The 13105-nt window shown below is 33.5% G+C and overlaps 1 protein-coding gene and 1 pseudogene across 15 annotated transcripts in view; one reads left to right on the top strand and one right to left on the bottom strand.

Moving 5' to 3' along the window:
* ERC1 (ELKS/RAB6-interacting/CAST family member 1) overlaps window positions 1-13105 on the top strand; it is a 467374-nt gene that overhangs the window by 2109 nt on the left and 452160 nt on the right. The window lies entirely within an intron of this gene.
* LOC118614168 lies at window positions 4278-4396 on the bottom strand (annotated as a pseudogene).

The following is a 13105-nucleotide window of genomic DNA, read 5'->3' as shown; positions in this document are numbered from 1 at the left end:
ACATGGGGACAAATGTGAACTAAGATTTCGGCTGAAACTTTGTATATTGTTAAAATGACATTTGCTTGGTGAGATGTGATTTCTCTCCTTGTAGGAATGAAATTATTTGATTTGGGGAAAGTATAAGATACAGGTGACCTATTTCTCTTTAGAATTTATTGTGACTTAAAAAAATCCCTACATTTTATTTTTCAAGAAATGTCACTTGCTGGTCATTAGCTGTGATATCCTTGTTGAGTCTACTGAGGTTCTTTAAAAATTTTTTTCATTTGTAAAGTCAGATAAGTATGTCAGTCTATTTATTCAACATTAATGCTGGAAAAAAAAGTGAAGGTTCCTATAGCAATAGCTGCTTTTTTAATACACTAAGTTTATGCTTTTGAAACTAGTATAAGAGCTGTTAAATGTGCATTTTACACATACTGTGTCAAAAACATTGACACAGAAAGACCAGGGAATGAAGTATTTTGGTTAATCAAATAATAATCAGTACATTGATTATTAATTTTTAGAGAAATATAATGTAATAAACAGCATAAAGGTTATATGGAACATAATTTATTTCTATGGCCCTTCAACATCTGAGTCTTGGGGCATGATTCATTCATCTATTCATTCAGCAGTTATTTATTGAGTATGGTTCTGGGTACTTTTTTTTTTCTATTGGGAGATACAGTACTGAACAAGGCTGACAAAAATTCCTGCCTTCATGGAACTTACCTTTTAAGATATCTTCTGGAGAAATGAAGAGGACCTTGGCACAGGAGTTTGATAAGAGGCATTGAGTTAGGAAAACTCGGGGAATGCTATGTAGTTGAAGTGAAGGAAAGGAAGTTTTAAAGGAGGGAATGATGATCAATCAACTATGTCATTGTTTAAAGATGTGTCAGAGTGTTGGATAAGAGAATTCTGTTTGATTATAATGTCTAATAACAGAAAATTGACTAAATGCTTTTTAGTGTGAGATGAGACAAATGCCCCTACGTTGATTTATTACAATATTTTTCATTTGTTATTTTTTTTCAGAACAAAATAGGCAGCCTGGGAGTGTATACTTGTACTGCACTAAGGAAAGATATGGCTTTGTTGTTATTAATCTTATGTATACATATATATTTTTAAAATATAGATAATACAGGTATCAAATCAGAAGGTATAAATTACACAGGAAAAGTCTTTCTTGTTCCATCCAGTTATTCCTGAAAGCAATTATTGTTTCCAATTTATTGTTTTTCCTAACCAGTGATTTTTTTTTTTTGCAAAAATATGGCATTAGCTATTTTAAAATTGCATAAATATAACAAGTATTTTAACTTCTAGTTTTTTTTTTTTTGCAGGCTTAATAGTGTTCATAATATAAGTCTAGCTATCTGCAGACCTTTTGTTTTTTTATAACAGCTTTCTTGAGAGATAATTCACATACCATACAATTCACCCATTTAAAGGGCACAATTCAGTTTTTTGTGCAACCATGTGACAATCAATTTTAGAACATTTTAATCACCCCAGAGAGGAGCCTCCAACCCATTAGCAGTCACTCCCTGAACTTTGAGGTTTAAGTATTGTTTTGCATATTATGTGGGAAAAAGGTTTGTGAAATAATTTGTTACCAACTAAATGGCAATTTAACATTCTGTGATTGAATAGAAGCATAAGTTTGTGTAAAAGTCAAATTAGATTACACATGGTTGAATAACTATTTGTGAAATGATTTGATTATCTAGGTGTCTTGTTTCCATTATTCTTGCATTTATCAAATATTTATTAAGTACCTTTTGTGCTCCAAGTCCTGGGCTAGGCCAGATGGATTCCATGTTAAATAAGGGGCAAGACCCCTTATTTTTAGAGTTTCATTCTGGTTGGAGAAAGGGAAAAGTTAGTAGGAGTGTTTAGTATTTATTTGGTCACGTACAGGGTTCTACATCAGCCCATAGGATGGATCTCTAAACTGGATTGTGGGGAGAGCAACCACATCTGAAGATTAAGTTGGAGTTGGCAAAATGAAAAGGATGCAAGCAGAGGGAACAGCACTTGCAGAACTCCAAGGCAAGAAAGCTGTAGGACAAATTGGGGGATCTAAAATTAGTTTGGAATGTCGAGTGCCACCGTGACATCCTTTTTGTTAAAAAGTGTGTTGTCTTAAAAAGGCAAAATAATTACATTATTAATTTGCTTAAACTTTATGGATTGCTGTCACTTTCTAGCTGAATAATTTTGAGTAAATTGTTTTATTGTCTAAAATGCAGTTAATTTTTTCATCCATAAAATGGGAATAATAGTCTTGCCTCATGTGATTGTTTTGAAGAATAAATGAGATTATACAAAGCTTTTAATAAAGTGCTTGGAATATAATAAGTATTCAATAAAAACCAGCTGCTCTGATGATGACAGTTGGGTGGGGATGATGGTGATTATAATGATGAGGATGATGCCCGATGTATGGAATTTCTTAGGATATTATGGAATCCCAGAGAGTTCTCAAGAGACTGGAAAATGACACCTATCATTTTAAGTTTTTTGGGGGAGGAAGTGAATACCAAAAACATTAGACAAGTACTATCCAATAGAACTTTCTGTGATGATGGAAATGTTTTATCTCTTCACTATCCAATACAGTACCTACTAGTCACATGTGGGTATCGAATACTTGAAATATGGCTAGTGTGACTGAGAAACTGAATTGTTAATTTTATTAAAATTAAATAGCCATTGAGACTAGTAGCTAATGTGTTGAGTAGCACAGTTATACATTTATAGATTGATGAATCTAATATTGAACTCTGGCAGTATTTTAGAATAGATTATTTAAAAGGTAGTTTTAGAAGCCTTGTGAAGAGAGATGGTGATCACTAGGGTACAGCATGGATTCACTAGGTCACATCAGATAGTAATTCTAGTTTCCTAGAATTTACTGGTTCCTAGACAGCTAAATAAAGGAAAGATAGTAGTTGTAATGTGTCTGGACTTTATTCAGACCTTTTCATGCTGTCTTTGTGGTAAGTGAAAATATATGTCCTGTGTTTCATGAGAACTGGGACTGTCATATGTTCTCTACAGAGCAAATAATACTAAATATTTGACAAATGAATGGATTATAATACAATGAAGTAAATTCACAACTGGTTGTAAATGGCTATATCCAGAAATTAGAGAGTTGTTTCCTGGTTTTGAGGAACTGGTGTTAGAAGACTCATCCACCTGTATATTGAAATGGCTTAGGAGTGATGGCATAGAAGATAGTGGCAATATGAACTGGTTGCCGGCATATCCTTACCGAGTGTGAATGGCGACGTCCAGGTGGTTATTAGCTCATACTAAAGAGGCGGAGGTAGAAGATGGTTGCCGAATAGCATGAGAATCAGAGTAACAAGGATTTTATGTAAGAGTTCAGGAATAATGGACTGGAGGTGGCATTGGAAGAAAGATGGGTAGCATCTTTCTTGGGGGAATCACAAGGCATTCTGCTAAAGGCTCAAGTAAGCTGCAGGTTGCCAAACATGAAACAGCAGAGCTGTTCCCCAAGAGATATTTGTTATTTGCTTTTGCACATATCCTTTACTAGATTAAGAAAGTTTCCTTCTGTTCCTAATTTGTTAAGATTTTTCATCAGTAAGAAATGTTAAAATCTACCCAATGCATTTTCATATCTATTGAGACAATCAAATGTGTGTGTGTGTGTGTGTGTGTGTGTGTTTACCTGTTAATGTGGCTAATTACATGAGTTTTTAAATTCTACTGATTAAAGAGTAAGCATTTTTTTCTTTTAAAAACTTTCACTTGAAAAAAATTATTGATAGAGACTAATTTTGCCTGCCTGCCTTTTTTCTGTGTGTGTGTAATTTTCTCCTTGTACATACAGAATGTACTCTTGCTGACCTTTTCAAGGCAGAAAGACTCATTCAAACTTATGATTAATCAATAAGAAATTATTAAAGATCTAAGAGACTCATAAGATTTCTTCTGAAATAAGAAGTACCTGTGTTTTACATATATTTTTTTATTACATCCCTTCAGATCTTTTAGGATACATCCCTTCAGATGCCACACGGATGACTTTTCTACCTTTGTGGCAGTATTCACTTCATTTTCATTAGTGGAAGGCAATGGTGAAAGATGAGGCTGGAGGTTGGGTTTGGATCATGAAGGGCTTTGTAAGTCATTTTAGAGTTCGGAATTTTTTTTTTTTTTTTTTTTTTTTTAAGGTGAGGCAACCCTTGGTTGACCTCACAAATTGCAAGGACCTCGTCAGCTTAATATCCCTTATTTTTAAATTTTTACGCCTACAGCACCTGGTCTTCCTGGGTGATCTCCCATCCAAGTACTAACCAGGTCCGACTCTGCTTAGCTTCTGAGATCAGACGGGATTGGGCTTGTTCAGGGTGGCATGGCCTCAGATGAGTTTGGAATTTTACCTTGGGGCAATGTTAAGACCTTAGAGAACTGAGTAAAGGAAATACAAATATATTTACATTTTACAAAGGGTGGATGGGGAGGGCTAAGTGAGGAGGCCTGAAAAGGCAAGTTGTGAAAGTGGAGATAGAGAAGCATACAGAATTGAAAGCTTTAAAGAACACAGGACTAGGTAATTCAGTCTGTGTGTTTATGCATGTGTGTGTGTGTATACTTTTGTGGGGGGAAAAGACAGTTGATGAAGAGGGAGGAGACTAAGGTGACTCCCAGACTTTCAGATGGAGAAGGTAGGCTAGAAACAGTGTTGTATAATAAGGTAGTCACTAGCTATGTATGAATATTTAAATTTATATGAATTTAAGTGAAATAAGGTTTAAGATTCAGTTTTTCAGTTGCACTAGCAATATTTCATATGCTCAATAGCCAGATGGAATAGTGGCCTCTGAATTAAACATTGCAGATATAGAATATTTCCATTGTCACAGAAAGTTTTGTTGCACAGCACTGGTCTGCAGTTTTTTGTAATTACTCTTCCCTCAGAGGAAAGTCAAAATAATAGATGATATTCTCCAGTCTCATAAGAACTCTGGCTCCACAATATCCTAAGGGATTCCATGAGTCAGACTTAATCATCATCACCACCACAACCACTACCATCCAGTCATCAGATATAAAACACTTCCATAATCAGAGAAGGCTCTATTGGGCAGCACTGAGCTAGAGGGATGGTGATGCCTTTCATTGAGCTATTGATAGCTATGTGGGGGCAACAGGAGTCTCTAGAAAGTACTGTCCAGGAGAAATATAATATGAGCCATATATGTAATTAAAATTTTAGTAGCCACACTATAGAGTAAAAAGAAACTCTTTGATATTATAATTTTTATAATATTCATTTATTTAACCTAAAACATCCAAAGCATCATTTCAACAGGTTGAAACATCATATTTAAAAATTATTAACAGGCAGTTTTGCCTTATTTTTTCATACTATGTCTTTGAAACCAATTTTATCCTTAACAGCATATCTTAATTCAGGTGCTAAGTTTTTCTCAGAAATACCTGATTTGTATTTAGATTCTATTAAATTTACAGTTGAAAAAGTGGATTCATCTAACTTGTTCCAAACATGCTTAAAAGTTTTCCAGTACCTGAACTGATTATGTTTTTAAATTTAACTTTTGATTACAATGAAATAGCTCCATAGTCCCATAGTCTCACTAGCCACATTTCAGGTTCCCAACAGCTCTATGTGACTAGTGGTTACTATATTGGACAGTGCACCTCTGAAATAACCAAGTGCATTCACTTGATAGTTGGAAATTAAGGTCTGGAGCTCAGGAAAGAGGTGTAGAAACAGACAGTAGATGGCAGGACTATGAGGAACGTGGAGGTAAACAAGTTTGTGATTTTGGACAAACCAATATTAACTCTGTCAAAAAAAATCCATAAATGCAACTGCTAAAATAGTAGATGAGTACGCAGCATATATTATAGAGGTTAAGAGTCTGTGTAACTTTAATGTTAGGTGCATGATCTTGGGCAGCTTACTTTAACTTAAGCCTTAATTCCTCATCTAGAAATAGCATAATAAAATCTTTCTTCCTGAAAGTTTTGCTGAAAGGGTTAAAGGAAGTATTTATTCATGGCAAGTATTTACCATGTATAATACCATGTCCCCTCATTTTTAAGTTGCCATTTCTTTTTTGTGGGGTGTATGACCAAGTTAATAATTTACTCCTTTTTTGAAAAAAAGTCTATTTTAATTATACATGTTGTTAAAAACTGAATCCCAATTTTAGAAATTTTAAATTAGGAAAAAAGTATATCTTAAAATACAGAAAATATGATGAGTGTTCAGTATGATCCCCATATTATGTTAAATGCTTTATATGATGTAAATTATTTTTTAAAAATATGCAGAATAATGTGGTATTTCTATTGTAAAGTTTCACTTAAGTAGTCTGTACTAGAAAGCTATTTTAATTCTGGAACTTTGAAATGTATTGTAGTCTAACTCTTTGTCTTAGTTAATCCAGGAACTACTGAATTCTCTTTGAATCTTTTTGGATACTGTTAAGTTTATAATTTTGTACTCTAGGTTAAATCTATAGAATCTAAAGTCTGTAATTCTACATTTAGGTATATACATGTAAAGAGTTATGGTTAAAAACAGTTCTTGGTAGAGTTTATTTAGAGATGCATAGTAACAGGTGAAAAATGGACTCTCCCATGTCAAAGAGAAAGGAATTATGATTTTTAATGGCTCTGCAAATTTTTTTTCTGAGTCTTTCCCTCAGGTTTTATCTTACACATTTTACCTGTCGGTGTGCCATTTCTCAAGTGTATTGGAGAAGACAGGAAACAATTTCACAATGCCTACCCCATGCATTGTATACCTAGCGCGTGTCAGGAAATCTTGCTGTCTTCTTCACAGTATTTCTCATATACTCATTTATGTCTGAAATAATATTAGACATTTTGTATCTGTATCATTGCAGATAATGAAAATGTTTTATGATGCGTTTAGGGCCAACAGATGGGTTTGATATTATATGCTAACTACATTTGGTGGTGGCAGCTGGAAGTGCTGTGTTGGGAAGGATTTCGTGACCAGGTCCAAAAGGGAGAAATACTCACTTTAAATTACCGTGACTTTTTCCTTTTCGTTTCTGTTTAAATATTTTAAATGTTTTTTCTTTTTAAAAAGTGTTATATACTCATTTTGAAAATTTTGACAACTGTTAAGAAAGTAAACAGATTTCCTCCCATTCTTTTTGCTATGCTTATATGTATATTTGCAAAATCAAGCATACGTTAAATGTATATCCACTTTAATTTACTGTAATATAAACATTCTTACGTCAGACATTAGTTGTAAATACCTTTTTGGAAGGTGGCATGTTAATTTGTAAAGATTTCACTTAAACATTTCCCAATTGAATGAATACTAATAACCTAGTATATCATAATTCATAATGTAGCCAGTTTTTTTCTACATTTTGGATCATTTAAGTAGATTGGTTTCGTGTTTATGGAATTATTGGCTCAAAAGATATGAATGTTTTTAAGACCCTTAGCCATTTTCCAACTTGATGCTTTCCAAATGCTCTTATTATTTTAAGGAAGAAAAGGAAACATTGGGTACCCACAATTTTTTCACATAAAGTTTAAAAATTTATGAAATGTTTCATACATGCATAAAGTTAGAATTGTGCAGTTACTGCAGGTGTTCCCACCACCTAGCTTGAAAAATAAAATATAGTTAAAAACTCTGTGTAGTTAGATTGTAGTCTTCCTGATTATAGATATCTTTACCACACATTGGTATTTCTGTATCAGTTCAAGTGTGGTTTTGCCACTAAACTGGTTACAGAACATTTGGATTTTCATAGATTTTTGGAGTTCAATTTGTGGATGAGAGGTTGTGAACATGTGCATCTGTTCACTGTGTTTGTTCAGTTTAATGAGTCTGGTAGGATTTGTCGAACTTTGTGTTGAAGTGTTCATGATGTAGATTGAAATGTGGGTGTAAAATGAAAGGTAACAATAAACAATTTAATATTTTAGAATTTTAAGAAATCAGGTTATTGGTGAGGAATGGAGTCACTGGGAAAGGCTACACAATCTAGAACTTGATTCTGTTGAACTAAGTGGTACATACAGATTGCTGATATAAGTAGAGAACAGCTGTGGTTAATAACCTTGTATTTGCTTCTAAGTATCTGCTTGACAAAATATTTGTCATGCTGAGAACTTTGATAGACCTTACAATTAACTTGATTAACTGATTGGTAAGAATTATGAAAAACAACAATTAACTTGATTGTAACCTAGTAACCTTCTCACCCATAAAAAAAAAAAAAATGAAGTGCTACTGACAGATGTTTTAAGTGTTACTGCTGCTCTCAGCAGAGGTGCTCTTTCTTAGGTGTGTCACCAAAACATGTTGCTTTAGCCACATGGTTCTATAATTTTTGGTCTCTAGGAGTATCAGGTTAGGGATGCCTGATGTTAGAAACGTGATAAGCTACCTGCTGAGGGTGGAAGCAGAGACATCTGTGCCTTCTTTAACTCCTTGGGTTCCCATTCCCTGGCCTCCTGCAACTCACAGAGACCTTAACAGCCTGGGGCCTAGCCCATTAATTACCATAGAATAGTGCTGAATAGTTGAGATCCTTATTTAAGCCCTTAGTTTTTAGTGACTGGGTGTATTTGTGTGTGTATGTGTGAGTAAAAGTAATACATCTCGGTGTTGAAATGTATATATATATATATATATATAAAATGTATGCAAGGGAAAAATTGGCTCCATCTGATTTTTCAGAAATAGCTTCTTACTATCCAAATAATTTCTGTGGCTATACAAACATATATGTGTGCTTTTTATATATGTGTACTTTTTATATTTTGATTGGATTTTATTATACAGGTCTGAACTTGTTTTCTTTTCCACTTCACAATATAGCATAGATGTCTTTATGGAAATTGTCAGATATAAACATTTAAGAAGTTGTTTTAAACAGTATTTTATTCTATATTTTGGAGATATCATTATTTAACCAGTATCATGTTGGTGGACATTTAAGTAGTTCTTTTTTGCCATTATCAGTAATATAGTAATTGATCATCATTGCACTTATATCCTTGAACCTGTGAAATATATCTTATAGAGAATGCTTTTAAAAGTGAGACTTCTAGGTCAGAGGGTATGCCCATTTGAAATTTGATAGTTTTTGCCGAATCGTACTTGAATGGGATTTAAAAGTTAATCTTTTCATAGAGTGCTTAAGGTAGCAGCACATTTCTTGCCCCTGGTGACATTTTTAACTCTTTAACAAAATGAACCAAATCTTTAAAAATGTTGAAATTCAGTGTTATACCTAAATCGTTTTCTGATATAAATGCTAATCAGTGGTTAGTGTAACCCATCATGTTCGATTAGTAATTTTGAGATTTCAGTCAGACTTTTACATATAATGCTTTAAATAGTTAATGGCTGAGGTATTTCTAGTTCACCTTATAAACAACTCATAGCACACCTCTGTTAGCCTATCCAGTTGTAATTAATTTGAAGTAGGTTACCATGTTGCCATTAAAGGATTTTCTGCTTTCTTTTGATTATGAATATATGGTGTTCTTTTGGAGATTCAGGGTGTAGAGAGCTAGTATAACCCTTCTAATCTGTGAGAACAGAGTGAGAGACTGCTGTTTGCAGTTGCATGTTATGCTTTTAGCTATTTGCGGGAGAGTGAAAATTAAAGGCTAACATACAATCATTGTGTGTGGAAGTATTTGTATTTTTAGGGCCTGGCTATACTACAGGATTCGGAGTGGGTGTGTTTTGGGTGTCTGTGGAATAGGGCTGGGCTGGCCTGTGTTCTCTCTCAGTAGGTATTGGGATAATACTTTTCTTGTAGAGAAAAACTTATTCTGGAATTTTCTAGTATTCTACTCTTTATGGTTTTCCTGACCTAGTTGACAAGCTTGTAGTGTGAATGTATAGTAGTGCGCAGGTCTGAACTCAGTTTTGTTGTTGTTGTTTTAAGACCTCATGGAGATTTGGTAATAAGTATTGGAAGTAGGATTTAGGATGTTAAAAACCTCGGATCACTAAGAATTGACCTCCACAGCTATGCTTCTTCTGCCTTCCATGTTTTCCTGCTTTATTTCAGCAGCATTTCCCTGCTTCCTTTTGGAGGCTTTGAAGTGGATTATTCTTACTGTTAATACTGCTTTATGGCCATCCATATATCCAGGGTAAGAGATAGAAAAAGTACTTTTCCTGTTTGGAGTAAAATCGAAGTTTTTCAGAAGGGACTTTATTAAAACAAACCCAGGGGGGAAAATACAATATCTCTCCACCCCACATACATATAGAGGGTTTTAAAAATAAGAGAAATGGGTTGTCAAAAGAAATAAATGTTTTTTTTTTTTGCATTTTCTTTTTTATTTTAAATGATTTTTTTATTTTTCAGTCACATTTGGCATACAATATTATATTAGTTCCAGGCGTAGAACATCGCAAATAGAAATTTATGTGACTTATGAAGTGAGTGCCCCAATAAATCTAGTACCCATACATAGTTATTATTGGCTTTACAGTATTATTACAGTATTGAATACAGTATTATTGACTGTATTTCTTATGCTGTACTTTACATCCCCATAACTATTTTGTAACTACCAATTTGTACTTCTTCATCTCTTCTTTTTCACCTATCCCTCCAACCCCTCTCTCATCTGGCAACTGTCAGTTTATTCTCTGTATCTATGAGTTTGTTTCTCTTTTGTTTGTTCATTTATTTTGTTTTTTATATTCCACATATAAGTGAAATCATTTGGTATTTGTATTTTCTCTCTGACTTATTTCACTTAGTATATACCCTCTAGGTCCATTCATGTCATTGCAGATAGCAAGATTTCTTTTTTTAATGGCTAATATTCCATTGTATATATGTACCTCTTATTCTTTATCCATTCATTTATTGATGAACACCTAAAGAAAAGCAATAAATTTTTATTGTAAAAATTATAAAAATGCAGAAACAGGAAGGATATCACTTTCTTATTCTAACTTAACCTTTAGTTGATGTTTGCTGGACTGGTAGAGCTTATAGATTTATTTCCTTCTACCTTAACTCTATCTCAGATTGATGCTGGAGAATGGATGTTATATATGATACTTCATGTTTAAAGAAGATTGGCATCATGTTTAAAGTAGATTGGCACTGACATCCTTGGTGGGTGTATGTGGGTGTCTATGGTGGCTGGGCCTTCCCTCTCTTTTTCTCCTCTCCCCTTTCCACAATTTATCCATGGATCTATAAACGTATAATTATTGAATTCATGCTATGTGTCACGTAGTAGTAAGGGCTGTAGTCTATGTATAACAATCCTATTTTTATAGAGTTTATGGTATAGTAAGGAATACAGACAAAGCATGTAAAGAAAAATAATTATAAATTGTAGTAAATCCTGGGATGGGGATAAACAGGATTATGTGTTTTCCATAGTTCCAATTACTACCTGGTTCTGCAGTAAGTAATGTTTACATTATCATCATATTGTAAATTATTTGTGGCTCTCTGTTTTCAGAATTGTTTGTAGACAAAGAAGACAATTATAGATCAAAAAGTAAATGTTATATACTTATATAATGTAAAAGTAGTGGTATGTATGATTAATGGGAGGAAGCTGAATGTATTGAACTCTAGATTCTTTATCTTGTACTGAATGGGTAGTGGGAAGTTACGAGTTTAAATTTGATAGAGAAAAAAGGAAATAGAAGTTAAGGTATATTAGTTGAGAATCTCAAGAAAATGTATTTAAAGACTTAGATAATTCAAGCAATAGAATTTGTTCATTCATTTAATGTATATTTAGTGGCTACTTTCTATATGTCAGGCCCCATTCTAGATGATGAGGTACAGCAGTGAATAGAAAAGGGAAAATTTACTGTCCCCGTGGAGCTTTCATTCTAGTGAAGGAGACATGATAAAACAGGGAAGTGAAACAAATTGCATACTATATGGTAATACTGTGAAGAAAAAGTTACATAATTTAGAGTTATAGAGTTAACTATTAGAATTAAAAGCTGAGTGGTCAAAAGTAGTTATCTCTAGTGAGAAGGATGGGGGGAACTTTTATTATTTGAATTTTTATTTCTGTATGCATGTATTCATTTAATAGTAATATTTAATGTCACAGGTTAAATATATTAATAACATATAGTTTCAAAACGGACACCAAATATATTTGCCTTCAGATGTGCTTATAATTTTTTAAAGATTATTGTTTAAATGAAAAGTCATAACATCAAGACCACAATAAAATAACACTTCAGACTCATTAGGATGGCTATAATAAAAAAGTCAGACAGTCCAAGTGTTGATGAGGATGTGGAGACTTTGGAACCCTCATACATTGTGGCTAAGAATGTAAAATATTGCAGATGTTTTGGAGAACAGTTTGACATTTCCTTAAAAAGTTAAAGACAGAGTTTTTATATTGCCCAAACAATTGCACTCTTAGAAGTATATACCCAAGAGAATTACAAACATATGTCCATGTAAAAACTTGGATATGAATGTTCATAGTAGTGGTATTCTTCATAGCAACAACCCAAATGTGCATCAACTGATGAGTGGATGACCAAAATGTAGAGTATCTGTACAACAAAATACTATTCAGCCATAAAATGGAGTGAACTACTGATATATGCTACAATGTGAGTGCACTTTGAAAACATTATGCTAAATGAAAGAAACCAGACACCAAAGGCCTCATATTGTATGATTGTATTATATGAAATGTCTAGAGTAGGCAAATCTATGGAGATAGAAAGTATATTTGTTGCCAGGGCTTGGGGAATGGGAAATGGGAAGTGACTCCTTACAGGTCCATAGGGCTTCTTTTTGCAGGGTTGAAAATATTCTGCAATTAGGTAGTGGGATGGTTGCACAACATTGTGATTATACTAAGAATCAATTGTGCAGTTAAAAGTGGTGAATTTTATTGTATATGAATTGGTTAAAAAATGCTGAAACAAAACTAAAAGACATACAAAATATATTGATTCTCAGTGGAGCATGGAGGAAGAGAACAGAGGGTATTACAATATGGGGCTTTTATCAAATGAAAAATGATTCTCTGGCCTCTGGAATTTCTAATATGTCTCTCACCCTCAATTTGA

This window comes from Rousettus aegyptiacus, unplaced genomic scaffold (assembly GCF_014176215.1).
Source record: "Rousettus aegyptiacus isolate mRouAeg1 unplaced genomic scaffold, mRouAeg1.p scaffold_m13_p_2, whole genome shotgun sequence".
NCBI classification, from domain to species: Eukaryota; Metazoa; Chordata; class Mammalia; order Chiroptera; family Pteropodidae; genus Rousettus; species Rousettus aegyptiacus.
The sequence above is the reverse complement of the archived record's forward strand: the minus strand, read 5'-3'. Positions and strand labels throughout refer to the sequence as shown.